This window comes from Nicotiana tabacum, chromosome 2 (assembly GCF_000715075.1).
Source record: "Nicotiana tabacum cultivar K326 chromosome 2, ASM71507v2, whole genome shotgun sequence".
Lineage (NCBI taxonomy): Eukaryota > Viridiplantae > Streptophyta > Magnoliopsida > Solanales > Solanaceae > Nicotiana > Nicotiana tabacum.
In genome coordinates this window covers 67,215,755-67,234,657 of record NC_134081.1, presented here as the reverse complement: position 1 = coordinate 67,234,657, position 18,903 = coordinate 67,215,755, and positions in this window count along the sequence as shown.

Below are 18,903 nucleotides of genomic sequence, written 5' to 3'. Positions count from 1 at the left end.
ATTAAGCTATGAACATTCGTAGCATTGCTTTAGGCGCGGTTAATAAATCATCACGGCTATGAGTACGGTTCCCGTGGCATAGTCATGATACATAATCCCCAATTCGAGTGTGCGTTTCACGTGACTCGACCATAGCTTCAAATAATAATAAAAATTAACATGTTGTAAATCGCACGTGCGTTTCACGTGGTACGATTCGCAATATGTACAAAAAACAAATGAGTGTGCGACATCACGGCTCGTTCCAGAAATAAATTCCATAAATATTAAAAGCGATATAAAAGTGGTAATGCACAAAAGTTTCTAAAACATGTAATAAATCAGATAATTAGGCCAATTATTAACAGTTGAGCGACCGTGCTAAAATCACGGAACTCGGGAGTGCCTCACACCTTCTCCCAGGTTAACAGAATTCCTTACCCGGTCTTCTGTATTCGCGGACCATAAATAGAGTCAAATTTTATCGATTTGGGATTTTAAAATAAACCGGTGACTTGGGACACCATAAATTATCCCAAGTGGCGACTCTGAAATAAATAAATAATCCCATTTTGACTAATGTCACTTTAATTGGAAAAACTCCCTATCCCATCAGAAAAAGGAGGTGTGACAATAGTCTTTCAAGAGCTCCAACCACCTTCTCTACCTCAAATTGAGTTCCTTCTGCTTGACCAAATACTGCAAGCTCCGATGATCAGTGAATACTTCACATGACACGCCATAAAGATAGTGCCTCCAAATCTTCAACGCGTGAACGATGGCTGCCAGCTCTAGATCATGAACAAGGTAATTCTTCTCGTGAACCTTCAGTTGCCATGAAGCATATGCAATAACCTTGCCACCCTGCATCAATACCGCACCTAGACCAATACGAGATGCATCACAATATACTGTATAAGATCATGAACCTGTGGGTAACACCAATACCGGTGCCGTAGTCAAAGCTATCTTGAGCTTCTGAAAGCTCGCTTCATACTCGTCTGACCACCTGAACGGGGCACCCTTCTGGGTCAATCTGGTCAACGGGGCTGCTATAGATGAAAACCCCTACACAAATCAACGGTAATAGCCCGCCAAACCCAGGAAACTACCGATCTCTGTAGCTGATGTGCGTCTAGGCCAATTCTGGATTGCCTCAATCTTCTTAGGATCCACCTGAATACCCTCTGCTAATATAACGTGACCCAAGAAAGCAACTGAACTCAACCAAAACTCACATTTTGAGAACTTAGCATATAACTGGCTGTCTTTCAGAGTCTGAAGAACGATCCGAAGGTGATGGTCATGCTCCTCTCGACTGTGGGAGTAGATCAAGATATCACCAATAAACACAACCACAAAGGAATTCAGGTAGGGTTTGAACACCCGGTTCATCAAATCCATGAACGCTGCCGGGGCATTTGTCAGCCCAAATAATATCACTAGAAATTTATAATGCCCATACGAAGTCTGAAAAGCTGTCTTAGGAACATCTGATGCCCTAATCCTCAACTGATGGTAGCCAGATCTCAAATCAATCTTTGAAAACAACTTGGCACCCTGAAGCTGATCAAATAAATCATCAATCCTCGGCAATGGATACTTGTTCTTGACAGTGACTTTGTTCAACTGCCGATAGTCTATACACATCCTCATCGATCCATCTTTCTTCTTCACAAAAAATATAGGTGCACCCCAGGGTGAGACACTAGGTCTAATGAAGCCCTTATCAAGCAAATCTTGCAACTGCTCCTTCAATTCTTTCAACTCTGTCGGGGCTATGCGGTATGGCGGAATGGAAATAGGCTAAGTGCCCGGAGCCAAATCAATGCAGAAATTAATATCCCTGTCGGGTGGCATCCCCGTCAGGTCTGCAGGAAACACCTATGGAAACTCACGAACAACCAGCACTGAATCCATGGAAGGAACATCCGCACTAGAATCTCGAACATAAGCCAAATAAGCTAGACACCACTTCTCGACCATATGCCGAGCCTTCACATAAGAGATAACATTGTTGGTAGAATGGCCAAGATTCCCTCTCTACTCTAATCGAGGCAACCCCTGCAAGGCTAAGGTCACCCTCTTGGCGTGACAATCTAATATAGCATGATAAGGTGACAGCCAATCAATACCCAGTATGACATCAAAATCAACTATGTCGAGAAGTAAAAGATCTACACGAGTCTCAAGACTCCCAATGGTGACCACACACGAACGATAAACACGATCTACCACAATAGCATCTCCCACTGGTGTGGACACATACACAAGAGCACTCAAAGAATCACGGGGTACAACCAAATAGGAAGCAAAATAGGATGACACATAGGAGTAAGTAGATCCCGGATCAAATAGAACTAAAGCATCTCTACTGCAAACTGAAACAGTACCTGTGATAACAGCATCAGATGACTCAGCCTCAGGCCTAGATGGGAAAGAATAACACCAGCGTTGGGCCCCACCACCCTGAACTACATCCCTGGGACGGACTCTAGCTAGCAGGTCTCCATCTCTAACGGCCTGACCTCCACCTCTAACTGTCTGGCCCCTACCTCTGGCTGCCTGACCCCTGCCTCTACCTGACTGAGCAAGTGGTGCAGCAACTAGTGCCGGAACCATGGCACGGGAACTCTGATGCTGTGAGCTGCCCGTTGCCTGAGGGCAAAATCTGGCAATGTGCCTCGGATCACCACAAGTATAACATAACCTCGGCTGCTGTGACTGCTGTCCCTGAAACTGACCCTATCGACCTGAATAACCACCCTGATAACTCTGGAGTGGAGGTGCGCTAATAGGAGCTGGTGGTGTACTGTAGGCTAGCTGGTCGGAATAATACATCTGAGGGCCACGACCACCTGAGGCACTGTGGGATGCCTGGAGCATTGAATGAAACGGCCTGGGAGGATGGCCTCTACCAAAAGTACTCCTGCCTTTAGATGAAGCACCGCCGAACTCACCGGAATGACGAGGCCTCTTGTCAGACCCCTGACCTCCCTGAGTAAGAACCATCTCAACTCGTCTGGCGACATTAGCAGCTGCCTGAAAAGAAACCTCACTCCCAGTCTCCTTAGCCATCTGCAATCTGATAGGCTGAGCAAGTCCATAAATAAACCTCCTCACCTCTCTCTCTCGGTGGGAAGCAGAAGAATAGCATGACGGTCCAAATCCACAAAACGGGTCTCATACTGAGTAACCGTCATACCGCCCTGCTGGAGACGCTCAAACTGACGGCGACGCTCCTCTCTTAATGTGATATTCAGAAACTTCTCTTTGAAGGGCTGAGAGAACTAGTCCCAAGTAAGAGTAGGCGACCCAGCTGGTTTGGTTAACAAGTAATCTCGCCACCATTTCTTGGCAGAACCAGTCATCTGAAATGCAGCAAAATCGACCCCATTGGTCTCCACTATACCCATGTTTCATAGAACTTCGTGACAACTGTCAAGATACTCCTGGGGGTCCTCTGAAGGAGCATCACTGAAGTGAATAGGAAAGAGCTTGGTAAACCTGTCCAATCTCCATAAAGCCTCAGAAGACATAACTGGCCCATCTCCGACCTGTGCCGCAATAACCGGCTGAACTAACCCGATTGGCTAAGCTGCTGGAGCCTGATACTGGAGAGCTATCTGCTCCGGAGCGGGAGTGGTAGGAGTCTGGGCTCCACCAGCCTGAGAGACTGCTGGTGCCATGGGAAATGCGCCAGTATGGGCCACACTCTCCATAAGGCCCACCAAACGGACCAAAGCGTCCTGAAGTACTGGGGTAGCAACGAACCCCTCCGGAACCTGAGCTGGTCCAACAGGAACAGTATGGACTGGAACCTCCTCGTCAATATCTATCTGAGGCTCCACTATTGGGGCTGCTACTCGGGCCTTAGGCTGAGCCCTGCCCTGCCTCGGCCTCTGGCACGGCCTCGACCTCGACCTCTTCCCCGCGTAGGAGCTATCACTGGAGGCTCTGGTTGCTGCTCAGCTGAGGAAGCAGTACGTGTTCTCACCATCTGCGAGAGAATAAGAGTAGAAGAGTTCAATCAGTATTGAGAAATCAAAATCGCACAACAAGGAAGAATATAAGTGAAACTTGTTCCTAAACTTCATAGCCTCTAGAAGATAAGCATAGACGTCTCCGTACCGATCCTTCAGACTCTACTAAGCTTGCTCGTGAATTGTGAGACCTATGTAACCTAGTGCTCTGATACCAACTGTCACGACCCAAAATTTCCCACCGACGGGATCGTGATGGCGCCTAACATTTCACTTGTCAGGCAAGCCAACGTTAGAGAATCATTAAACCAATTTCTTATTTCCATTCAGTAAATAACAATAATTAACTAAAATAAAATATAATAAGTACGGAATATCATAAAACTATATTAATTACTACCACCCGGATCTGGAGTCACAATTCACGAGCATTCTAGAATTTACTACAAGTAATAGTCTGAAAGAAATACAACTGTCTGAATGAAAGAAAACACTAGGACATAAAAAGATAGACGGGGACTTCAAGGACCAATAGAAAATCTCGATCAACCTGAGCCGGTATCAAAATCTACACAGAAAGTGCAGAGTGCAGCATCAGTACAACCGACCCCATGTACTGGTAAGTGTCGAGTCTAACCTCGACGAAGTAGTGACGAGGCTAAGACAAGGCACCTACAATCAACATGTACAATTTAACAGTGTATACGCAAATAACAGGAATGAAGAACTAAACAGGAAATGTCGGGAGGGGAGACATACTGAGGGAAATACAGATAAAAAAACTACAACAAAATGATCACCGGAGCAGTCAATATACCATGAATCAACAGGAATAGTGAATATAGTAAAAAAAGAATGCACGGCATCACCTTTCGTGCTTTTACTCACAATCTCACCATAAAATTAATAGAAACAACACGGCATCACCCTTCGTGCTTTTACTCTCATATCATGGCACAGCATCACCCTTCGTGCATTAACACTCACAATATGGCACGACATCACCCTTCGTGCATTAACACTCATAATATGGCACGGCATCACCCTTCGTGCATTAACACTCACAATATGGCACGGCATCACCCTTCGTGCATTAACACTCACAATATGGCACGACATCACCCTTCGTGCATTAACACTCTCCCTTACTATAATACAATGCATAAATAACAATAGGGAGATAGAATAACAAGTACAAACCTTATTTCAACATTTGGTTCCATAATATCAATCTCAACTTTAAAATGAAAACTCAATTATCACCAGAAAATTTCGTAAACATGATAAGAACGATAATTTGAACAGCACCAGTATAACACGTAGCAATTTGGCATAGGAATAAGACTATAAGAAAAACAGAGAAACATGAAAAACAAGTAAATTGGCTGCGCATAAGTATTCGTCACCTCGCATATATGCCGCTCACATGAATTTCACTTAGCAAATAATCTAAGGTCCCTAATTCCCTCAAGTTAGGGTTAGACACAATACTTACCTCGCTCTGAAGGCCACTTAATTCTTAATCTTAGCTTTTCCTTTGGAATTCACCTCCAAACCACTCGTATCTATTCAAAAATGACTCAATAATATCAAATATTGCTAAAGGAATCAATTATATTGCATAAATTAAATTTCTCAATTTTTCCTCCAAAAAGTCGAAAAATCGACCCCGGGCCCGCTTGGTCAAAACCCGAGGTTCGGACCAAAACCTTTTCACCCATTCACCCCTGAGCCCGAATATATAATTGGTTGTGGAATCCGACCTCAAATCAAGGTCTAAATTCCCAAATTCCCGAAATCCTTAGTTTCTACCATAACCTCTAATTCTACCATGAAAACTCTAGATTTTTTGGTTAAAAATTCAAGAAATATAATGGGTTATTGAAAGAAAATGGTTTAGAATCACTTACCAACACTTTGGGGAAGAAAATGACTCTTGGAAATTACCTCTACCCGTTTGGTTCTTGAAAATGTTGAAGAAATGGCTCAAACCCGTGTTTGGAGTCTATTTTAAGCCACTGGATAGGCCTTCATCGCGTTCGCGAGAGGCCTGTCGTGATTGCGATGCACAGCGGCCTAAGGCCTTCACGTTTGCGTAAGGCAACTCCCCCTAGCCTTCGCGTTCGTGACCCAGTGGACGCGTTCGCGTAGAAGAACATGACCAACCCTCCCCCAGGTCCCCAAGTGCTTCGCGTTCGCGATGGTCAGGTCGTGTTCGCGAAGGGTAAATCCCCCATCATTTCGCGTTTGCGACCAGGCCTTCGCGTTCGCGAAGAAGAAGTCTCAGCCTCACCAATTTACTCTTCGCGTACGCGAGAGGACCTTCGCGAACGCGAAGAAGGATATGCCAGACACCAGAATCTGCAGAAACCAGATTTTCCCCAAGTCCAAAACATCCCGTGGCCTATCCGAAACTCACCCGAGCCCTCGGGGATCCAAACCAAACATGCACACAAGTCTAAAAACATCATACGAACTTGCTTGCACGATCAAATCACAAAAATAACACCTAGAACTCTAAATTTAGTACCAATTCAAATGAAATTCTCAAGAACACTTTAAAACTTCTAATTTCTCAACTGGACATCTCAATCACGTCAAATCAACTCCATTTCTCACCAAATTTTATAGACATGTCTTAAATATTATAATGAACCTGTACCGAGCTCCGAAACCAAAATACGGACCCGATACTAACAATGCCAAATATCAATCAATTCTTAAAAATAAATAATTTCCAAACTTTTAATTTTTATCAAAAATTCATAACTCAAGTTAGGGACCTCCAAATTCGATTTCGGGCATACACCCAGGTCCTATAATTCGATACGGACCTATCGGGACTGTCAAAATACGGATCCGGGCCCGTTTATAAAAAATAATGGCCGAAGTCAACTAAAATCAACTTTTAAGGCAAAAATTTTTATTTTCATTAGTTTTCAACATAAAAGTTTTCCGAAAACCTGCCCGGACTGCGCACGCAAATCGAGAAGGATAAAAATAAGATTTTTAAAGCTTAAGAGCGCAGATTCGAGTTCTAAAACATAAGATGACCTTTTGGGTCATTACATTTACTTATATAGTCGATGATTTAGTGTATAGAGTTTAGCTTATACACGGAAGATTAAATTATCGGTTCTTATAAGTATAAAGATCATGTTCACAATCTAATGATAGAATTGGATAAACCATCAGGAATGATTGTAGCACAAGATTAAATATAATTTATCTTGATTATAGGAATGGTTTAATTCCGACTTCTTGTGCTAGTACATTTTGTATGTATTGAACGGACCAAGTAGAGATAAGTATTTTATACTGACTTAATAAAATAAACTCTCTAGCCATTAAATATACTTGTACTCTTAATTTTGATATAATTAGCTGTGTATATTATTATTATTTTGATTTATTAAAAGGCGAGATCCTTTCGTGGGTCAATATGCCTGGTAAATTGGATAATAATAATGTACATTGGTGAAGTAATAGTCAGTTGATGGAATCCATGTCTCCGTTTAGAGATTGATGATACACCTTTATGAAAGCTTATAAGTTTTTATGTGTAAACCCTACAGGTGGATTTTGTATCCGTCACATGAAATAAGTTAAGCGAAAGTCTAAAGGAAATAATCAATGAATTAAATTGTCAGTAATTTAATTTATTTGATTAGTATCTGAATCTTAACATGGAGAGTTAAATAAGGTTTAATGGAAGAATTTCGAAATTGAACTGAGGAGTGTAGTTACGAATTTTTAGTGGAATAATTCATAATTTATTATGGTAGTATTAATTCGGATATTTTGAATTAAGTCTATAATAGGAAGCCTCGTTAATTAAATATTGCGGTCCCTGTTGTGCCCGAATAATTAAGAATTAAATGAATTTCTATTTCTTTGTGGAAAAGGAAGACCCAACAGGTTTAGGAAAAGGTTTTAAACCCTAAAACCTGTGGCTATATAAAAGGGTCTTATTCCATAAGGAGGCCATGGGTTTTACTACACGGCTTTCCTAGGAGAAATTCGCCCATACGAATTTCGCTAATTCCGGGCATTATTTGGGTCGCACAGCAGAAAACTGTGGAACTGGAGGACGGGCTTGTGGACGATTCACTCTTACTTGAAAGCTCTTTTCGCGATCACAGTCACGCTTCAAGAGATAAGTATCAATTTTATATTTGATTAAAATTTACGATTATATGTTGTCTATATTACATGCAAGTGATCATGGCTATTTGCTTCTGCTGTTTATACCTGTTTTCCATCAGATATAATCTCTGATTTCTTTTGTTATGTCCATTTAACTAACACTTGGTGACTTGAAGAGTGAAGGAAGAGTGGATCGTGCAATATTTTAAACTCGCTACAAACTATTACGGTATGGTGCTGATTCAAGAGGAGGTCGAGATAGTAAGATTTTTTATGATTCCTTGAAATCACAAATAGCCTTGGATTGTTAATGTCTTGGTTCCCTCACTTCATTCCGTCATTCGTAATTGTATCGTCTAAACTATTTCTGCTAATACACACCGCACAAAGTTTGAATTTGGTGAATGCATATGATGTTTCTGTTTAAATAGAGGTGTTTAGTGATGAAGAATCCTTTCAAATTCTGCAATTAAAAGTTATGCAGCATGTATAAATTTGTAACTGAATATTTACTCTAAAAGGTGAGAATTAAATTTGTAACTGATAAATAGTATTGCTAGCCAAAGAGAGATGCCACCTCATCTTCTCAATTCACTCATATATATATATATATTGAAAACTAGAATGCAAATGAACAGAGACGGATTCAAGATTTAAATTTTATGGGTTCAACCATTAAGATTTTTAGCATTACATCATTATATTTTTAAAGTTATGGGTTCATATTTATTATTTATTGTAATTTTAATAAATTTTTACACATAAATTTATACTCCGCAATAAAAACACTGGTTTCAGTTGAACCCGGTGCTAGAGGGCTGGATCCGCCCCTGCAAAGGAACAACGTTCTGGTTAATACATTTTTTCCCCTCCAAGGAATTCCCCGCTTTGCTTAATAAGTGACTCAAACCTACAACTTTAAGATCGGAGGTTAAGAATACTTATCACTAGAGCAATCTTCTAGTCACAAGGGCGTGAATGGCGCTTAGCGAGTAATTACCTTTGCCAGGCGATCAAGTACCAAATACACAAAAAATTTGCATAGTTTTTTCTATAACAGGAGCATTCCAATAATCCCTATAATCAACCAATCAACAATTCAACCATGTAGAATATTCAGAACTATCAACAATAAAACAAGATAATGACTCAAACTATCCCAAAATATCCAAGTATCAAAATCTCACCTCCGACAGACTAGTCATGGAGCATCTAATATAGATTCGAATACAAGAGTTTAGGGACGCAACACGAAAACCAAGGCATAAAGTAAATATAGTCAAAATTCGCTACTACAAGTATACTCCCTCCGTTTCAATTTATGTGAACTTGTTTGATTGGGCACAGAATTTAAAAAAAATAAAATTTTTTGAAATTTGTGGTCCTAAACAAATTAAAAGGGGGTCCAGAGTATTTGTGTGGTTATGAAAACTTTTCATTAATGATAGAATTGAAAGTTTAAGCTTAATTATTTTCAAATTTAAAAAGAGATCATTCTTTTTGAAATGGACCAAAAAAAGAAATAGGTTCAATTAAATAAAAAAAATTAAAAAAATGCAACGGAGTTAGTACTATGTATGAGGACTAAAATGGCAGCTTGTCCTATGAGCAAATGGGATTGGCCGGTTGGGTACAAGCAATCCATGTTTGGAAAGAATATTTGGAGCAAGTCTTTAAAATAGCATATATACTTTGGGGTTTGTTTGGTACGAGGTATAAGTAGATATAGTGCTTATATAAAATCTTAATACTATCTTAATATTTTATTTGGTTAGCAAATCTCGTATAAGTTATTTCGGGATTAAAATTAGTATCGGGATAACTTATACCTTGTAAGGGGTGGGGTAATTAGTGCCGGGATAACTTATACATTCTTCTTAAAAATTATGCAATTATCATTTTTAATACAACATACCAAACAGTGGATAAAAAATAATATCAGGATAATTAATCTCAACATAACTAATCCCAGCATAAGCCGTATTCAAACCAAACGACCCCTTAGAGTATAACATACATAATCTCAACCAATCATAGTATATACTATGGGTGTTAAGGGGTCGGGATGGGCTAGAGAAAAAGGGAACCAGCCGGTTTCGGTACCGGTCCGATTACCGATTACAATTTACCTGATTTATCGATTCCGGATTTAGCCGGTGCTAAATTGAACCAGAACGGTTCCGGGCCTCATAGGTCGGGTCAGTCCGATTTTATTTATTTATTTATTTATTTATTTATTTATTTGTATTTTGTATAACAATCATAACTTATATTAAGATAAAGTAAAAATGTAAAACACTAAAAACTAACGTATAAAAAGAATGTTTGAATAAATTTCAAAGGCTTTAAAAGCCTTATATTCGAAAATTTCATTACGAATTTAAGATAATACAATGAACATGAAAAAAATATAACTTATTATTTGCAAGTTCTTTTTTAATTTAAACTTGCATAATAATACTTCAAATTAACCTGTCTAATAAACTAACACATTAAGCTTAAATAAGTTTAATAAATTCAAAATAACACAAATTGTCTCTAATCAACTTAAACACGAATTTTGGAGGACGCTCAAGACAATCCTTGATATGCCTCCTTAAACAACCTATGCCCTCCCACTTTTGACGAACATTAAAGACTCGACCATATTTCTTGCACTCTATTTTGGGAACTTCTTCATTTTCTCTACCACCTCAAAGTGTTCCCAACATGTGAGCGCACTCTAAAAGCACATGGCATGATTTAACTTGAATTGAGAATTTGGGTTTAAGAATTGAGAGATGAGTGAAGAAATGAAGAAGAGGGGGGGGGGGGGGGGGAGTCTATTTATAGTTTTTCAATTGACTAAATTAGTAAATAATAAAAGTGTTATTTGTGGAAAAAAAAATGCCCAAAAGGGGCTATTCTTGCAAATTAGCTGTTGGACAACGGTCAAAATGGCAGCTGACCGTTGTCAACAGTTAAGAGTATTTAAATATTAAAAAAATTGATTTAGCTGTTGAAGCGATCCGGGTCGGTTCGGTTAACCGATTCAAGATTGACAAGACCTTACCGGGTTGGACCGGTCCGGTTACCCGATAATGAAATCTTCCCCGGCATAGACTGGTTCACGTCCAAACCCAGCCCTGCCCGGCTCCTTACCACCGATCCGGTCCTGTCCGATCTAAAATCGGTTAGGGCCGGTCCGGAACCGAGCCAACCCGACCTGTTTGACAAGTTTAGTAGATACAACAAATCATAAATAAGTAGATAAGTCACTCTCCAACTCCCTCACGCTAGGCTCTCGTCGATAGGACAGCTAAACCAACTCACGTACACTAGGCTCTCGTAGATAGAGTGTCCATTAGACCAACTAATGCACACTAGGCTCTCATGGATATAGGATCCACTAGACCACTCATACACACTAGGCCATGATGGGTATAAAATGTAATAGACCAACTTATACATACTAGGCCATCATGGATATAGGATCCAATCATCCAATTGACCATCAACAAGATATCGTTATCCTCTTAGCATAACCAAGCAAACAGTTGTTTCAAGCATTTTTATGACTTGTCTTATAGAAGAACAGGAAAAAGAGATGCATGGACCTTGCTTATAAATAATTGAACTAACAAGAAGTTAAATTTGGGTAGTTTTGGACATACTCGTTGATTTCGTATACTTCATACTGGTTTAGATTACTTATATAGTGCAACAATTTGCACAGAAATATCACGGTAAATATTGTAAGTTTGCACAAGATATTCGTTTCATTATGTTTGATAGCGTGACAACTCACAAGGTGATTATGCTAGTTGTACCTAAGGGTGGCAAGTGGGCCGGTCCAGGGCCTACATGGGTTAAGTAGTCCGGTCCAAACGGTCCCGGTCTCGGGTCGGTCCCAAATTAAACGGGCTAAACGATCTTTTTGTAGGGACCGGCCCGGAACCGGGACCGTTTGGTCCCGGGCTAAACGGTCCCGGCCCGCGGGCTAAATGGGCTAAGTGGGCCCAACAAATTTTTTTTTTTTAAAAATAAATAGAAATTAGAGACAAAAGAATGTTAAAAATAATATCTAAGTCTAAAGACAAAAATATTGTAAAGAGATATGCCTTGTAATTTTATTATACCATTAAAAAATATGGCAATATCTTTCTTAGTCTTCATCCCCCCTATGGAATGAGCACAATAATGTGCTAATACCACCATTGAGAAGAAAAAGAAACTAATCAAGATGTGCCAAAATATAAGTTACATAATACATACTATTTTTTGTTCATACAAGTTACATGGTATCTCTTACAAACTTCATAAATCCATCAAGGTCCGGAGGAATTTTCGTTAGTGGTAGCGAAAAAGTAGCTTGGTCATCGCCACTTCCGGGCGAAGCAACATCCTCCGCAAGTTCAGCTAGCATTTCTTCATAAGCTTCGTCTTCATCTGATTGTGATTCATCAAGTCCAAAATTTCTTTTTTTCGACCGGATCCAATCTCTGAAAAATACTGATTTTTCCAAGCTCTCCCTCATAGACGCTCTATAATCACCGAGTTGAAGTCTTGCTTGACTGGAAGCGCTCTCTGATGCCACTGTTGAAGCTTGAATAGTTAAAATATCTCGGGCCATCCTTGAAAGAACCGGAAAGTATTTTTCTTTGTCCTTCCACCATTCCAAAAGATTAAAGGAGCCGTCGGGATTCACTTCCTTAATTCCCTGCGACAAATATACTTCAAGCTCATTTAGTTGTGAAAAATCACTACTACTAGAACCTTGAGAACCCCTAAACCCCGCCCAAGCACTAAGTGCTCTTACTCCCGCAGTTCTTTTAGATGATTGAGAATCAGAAGAAGAAGGAGTTGGAACATTTGGTCTAGCATAATTTAATGCAACTTGATAAGTATTAAAAATAGTTTGAGCATTTATTCTAATTGTGGCTATTACTTCCGAAAGTTGAGACAATTCCTCATCTTCAAGTGCTAAACCATGATAAACAGCTTCATACCAAAAATGAGGACCTCCTAATTTCATACAAGGATTTAACAAAGTAGAAATACCATAAATAGGGGGAATAGGAAAAAAATATTTTTTAAACTTTTTTCTCATAAAATCAATAGCAAGTTTATAAATTTTTCACCCTCTGAAAAATGAGCAAACAAATTCGCAAGTTTTGCAATATAAACTAATTAATTAGAAATAGTAGGATAATATTGCCCAGAAAATTCATTTGTAGCAATATGAATTTTTTCTAAAAAATCTATAAGTATTTTAACCGTAGCCCAATCTCCATTTGTAAGGTGCTCATTATTATCACTTACATGTGCATTAAGTGTTGAGTTTATGGGGTTTCTATATTCATATGAAACAACCAAACTTTCATACATGTAATTTCATCTAGTTGGCAAGGTTTAGGAACCTTTCTTTCTCTTAGGCCAAATTCATCGCATCTTTTAAAATATTCTCTAAGTCTACTTCTACGGTTTGAATGAAAAAGTCAGTTAAGAGCCATTTTAACCTTTTCAATTTCAATATTTAAAATTCTCATACTATCACCCCACAATTAAATGGTAAATATGACAAATACATATAACATGAAAAATGTCACTAAATGCAGGATTTAGCGTTGTGGTAAGCAAGACTATAACATTTGTGTTACTAGTAGCATTATCCATTGAAATTGATATTATTTTATCACTAATGTAAAAATATCTACAAATATCGGTAATTGTGCTAGCAATAAACTGCCATGTGTGACGTGAATTAATTATTCTATAAGAAATAATGTGCTTTTGCATTATCCAATCCTCATCAATCCAATGACTGGTAACAGTAAGATAATCACAGTCGTTACCACTTCTACCAATATCAGTTGTAATAGCAACACGACAATTTATATGAGTAAATAAATAGCACAAAAATTGTTCATATTCATGTTTATATTTATAAATATCGCTCTTTACGGTTGTGCAAGAAAAACCTTTATAAGTAGGATTAAAAAAAATTCTAATATAATGCATAAAGTTAGGGTTAGAAGGAAAACTATAAGGTAAACACATAACAGTTACCATTTTTGTCAATTCTTCCCAATCTTTTTTTGGATCATAATATAAAATACCACCGGTAACAGTGTTAATTCCCGATTGAAATTGATTTGAACCGGTACTAGAGTCAACCTGACTAGGAGTAGGTAGACTTTTTCCCTCGGCCGAAGCTTTCAGACGAAGATATTTCACTTTATCTTGAGGGCGTTTCAATATGTGTCTAGCCAAAGTCTCCCCCCCCCCCCGATCCAAAATATTTAAAAACTAACTTCGTGCCACAAGTTTTACACTTAGCCTTATTTTTTGGAATTAGTTGAGTAAAAAATGACCAAACGGGAGATGTTTCCGTCCGTTTGCTAGATTGTCTAGAAAAAGTAGGGGTAGTAACATGAGTATCAAATGGGGCATCATTTGGATTAGCAGGGTTATCACTAGTTGGGTTAACATCAGGAGCAGGACTAGTTGGTGTATCATCATCCGGTTGAGTTTCATCAAAATCTATTTTCTCGTCATCATTTTCATCAATAGTTGGATTAGAATAAAGAGCATTCATTAATTCATGGTCTAATTGTTCACCAGCTCTAATATTATGGCAAAATTGACTTTCAATAAATTGTAATAAACTATTATCGCTATCAAGAATAGCACGTGTAGGATGAATATAGAGTTTGGTTCGGGGAGCCCGAGGCAGTGAAAGAGGAACAGATTGAGCACTAGATTCGTCACTCTTGAATTTTCTCTTATTTTTACCAAATTTTTTTTTAAGGAAGCCATCTTAATTAATAAAGTAATAAAAAATAAATAAAGCAAACAAAACTATAATATTAAAACTTAAGAGTTGAAACGAGTTTACCGAATTGACGAACAACTTATTGAAAATTGATTATCGCTGAAAACTTTATTTTATCAACTTCACAATTATTTCACAAATTATAACAACAAAGTAAGCAATAGTAGCAATTATAGAAGAAAATTAGAGAGAGATTGTGATAGATTGATGATTTTGTAAGAAAAATGAAAGATTGAGAGGGTATTTATAGTTGAAAATAGGAAAAAAGTGTAATTATAAAAAGTTTGGGATTAAAACAAAGTTGGAGGGGGAGGGGGGGATTAAATGACTATTTTATAAATAGCCAACGGCTATTTTTGACAGCCCAACAGCTATATATTAAAAAAATAATTTATTTATTTTTTTTAAAAATATAGCCGTTGGGACCGTTTGGCCCGCTAAGGGACCAGTCCCTGACGGGCTAAATGGTCCCGGGCCTGACGAGCCCAAAGCATAGGACCGGCCCACGAGACCGGCCCATGCCCACTAAAACCGACCCATACGGTCCTGACCCGTTTGGCTCATGGTCCCGAGCCGGTCTCGGGCCTGGACCGTCCCACTTGCCGGCCTTAGTTGTACCGGATACTTGGGTTGAAATGAGTATAGTTTTTCTATATGCAAATAAGACACAACCAAGCACATAGGACAAATATGCCCCTCGCACTAAAGATGCTTGATCTATTAGACAAGGTCTGAAAATGTCCTTTGTTCGCCCTAAATATCCTTGATGTCATCTTTTGAATCAAATATACATCTGAACGATTAAAGTTATTCAAATATGTCCTTGCACTACCGATGTCTGATCTATTAGACAAGGTTTGAAAATGTCCTCTGTTCACATATAGAGCCCTAAATATACTTGCTGTCATCTTCTAATTCAAATATACATGATACATTTGAACAATTAAAGTTATTCAAATATGTCCCTCGCACTAACGGTGAAAGCCACGTGAGTATTTATTTTTTAAGATTTTTAGTTGCTTAGGGGTCTTTTTGGACTATTTTAATTATTCATGGATATGCTTTATATTATTAAATATGTTGCTGAATATATACATTAAATCTTTCCAATAAAGATGCATGCGGATATGTATAACTTAGATATCTCTTTTGACGAGAAAACAAAAAGAACAAAATTGAAATTATTCATATGAAGCTTATAAAATAAAGATTAATTTTATTTAAAGATTGAAAAAAAACTATGTTTGATAATTCACTTGTCGTGTAAGCAAATAATTAGTACTGAAAATACTCATTTATGAGAGATAAAATTTTCCTAATAAACAAGGGAAAAGCGGTAAATTTAATTAGCATGCAACAAAATTTAACATGTGATAACTTGGAGTGTGCTTAGCTCTTTCTTCTAAACGGGGGATTTGCAGTCGTATCATATATTTGTGCTACCTTTTAACTTGTACCCTATTTTCTAAAATTATTGATTTGGTAGTCAGTTGATAGTTGATAAAACATCTGTAATAATATGACAATTACACCCCTGACAAAAGATTAAAAAAGTGATCTCCTCCTCTCCTCTCACCAGCTTTATCAAAAAATCAGAAACTTGGACAGATTCATCTTCAGATTCACACTTGCATGAAGTTGTTTCACCTTGAAACTAAAACTTCATGCTAATATAGTATCAAGTTGTTTCATGTTGAAACTAAAACTTCATGCTAATATAACATGAAGTTGTTTCACATTGAAACTAAAACTTTATGCTAATGCATGCTAGTTGTGTTGGTGTACTAAAAGTCGTGGTATTATTATTATTCATATACCCAACTATACTTTGCTTATGCAAGTTGATGTTTGGCATATTTCGATATGTGTTGATGTTACTTTGCCCATGCTTTAACCACTTTTTGATGTTATTTAATCTTTAAAACACCCAACATGGTGTAATTATTGGTTTGATGACTAATTAAGTTATGTGTGACGATTTAAGGTGTTCGGAGTGCAAAATATGAAGAAAAGGTGGTTTAGCTAGAGGAAGAAGGGTTGGATGCGTCGCATCCAACCTAGGAAAACATCATCCTGCATGCAACCTTAGCAGTGAAGTTGGGCCATCGCATCCGCCATCGCGTGCGAAACTGGGAAGTAGAAGTGAAGCTGGATGCGTCGCGTCCACCATCGCATGCAAGCTGAGAAATAGAGGACAAGGTGGATGCGACGCATCCACCTTCGCAGGCAAAAATTGAAATAGAGGACAAGCTGGATGCGTCGCATCCACCCTAGCATCAATCCCTGAAGCTGATCTGGATTAGAAATAGGAGAACTTTGGCCCACGACTTTGGTACGCAATATATAAGCCAAAAACGCCTCCTTTAGGTTATCTAACATATTGGGAAGAGGGAAAAAGCCACGACAAAGCTGTGGAGGCCGGAATTCATCAAGTTTCTTCTTTCTCCCACCAAACTTAGTAATTTTTATGTTTCTTTATATGATTTGTTGTTTGGCTACCATGTCTATGTGGAGCTAAACTTCACGTTCTAGGGTTGTGGTTCTTTCATGAATATTGTTATTCGGATATTGATTTTGACTTCTTGATTTATCATATTAGTTTATTTATTCAATCTTGCACTTAATTATTTAATTGCTTGATCACCAATTGAATATTATCTACGAATCTAGAATTGAACTCGAAAGTGGAAATTCTATATTGCATATAGGATTGAGTAGGGCAAGTTCTTGAACTCGGGCATCGGGGAACGGATTCGTGGTTAGGATAGACATATACCTAATTGCCTTGCTTGGTTGATTTACAGGAATTATAAATGCGTTCTTGTTGATTCTAACTCCATAGACATATAGGCGTTAGGTTAGCTTGAATAGGCGAGTAAGAACTCGACAGATTCTTATGAGCAATATTAACCCTGTCAACCAATAAGCTAGATAAATTAGTCGGTCAATTCAATTGAAGAATACAATAGGATTATTAGATAGCCCATAACCCTAGATCGTTTTCATTACATTGATATCATAAAAATCTGCTCTTTCTCTGTTCAAAGTTTATTATTTATATTTTTTTATTTAATTAGTTTAGAATAAAATATTTTTAGATTTAATTCTTGTTTAGATAATTGGGATAGTCTAATTTAGTTAATAGTTAATCATAAGTCCTCGTGGGTTCGACATCCGACTTTTAGTCACTTTATTACTTGACGACCGCGTATACTTGCGTGAGTGTGTTTGGTCGCAACACAAGTCCTCTTTACGAGGCTGTTCGTTCTTCGAAGGATGTGGTTTGATATAATCCAATTCATTCCTCATCGGGGAAAGGTCCAAATATGCCCTTGTACTATACGAAATTGAGCATATTTGTCCTTCGTTAATACTTTAGCTCAAATATGCCCTTACCGTCACATAGTTGGTTCATATATGCCCTTATAGTTATACAGTTGGCCCATATATGCCCTTTTCGAAATGGAATTCACTCAAACTAATTAGTTCTTTCGTTAATTGTATTAAAGTGTATTACAAACAATATTTCCTTTTTATTAGTACTTTTTTTCTTTACCTTTCTCTTTTCTTTCTTCTTTTTTCTTTTCTTCTCTTTTTTTTTCCTTTTTCTTTCTCCCTTATCCGTTTCCTCCATTACTGATGTCTTCTCCATTTTCGTCATCAATTTCACTTGACAACACTTATGAATTTCAATTACTAAGAAAATTCTCTTATAAGGTAATCAAGTTCTAATTTCACTAGCCCTCTAAATAAACGAAATTAAATTGTTCCAAAAATTATGGTTTAAACTTTAAAATAATAAAAATATCCCAACCTTTAACAATATTCAAAAGACCAAAATATTTAAATTATTTTCAGAAAGATAATTTAATGATTAAAAGCCTAGAGTTCAAGCTGTAGTGTTATAAATTTGAGTTGTTAGTCTTTTTTCATCTTTTTTCAGCTGGACATTTTCTATTTTTTTTATTAACTATGTAAATT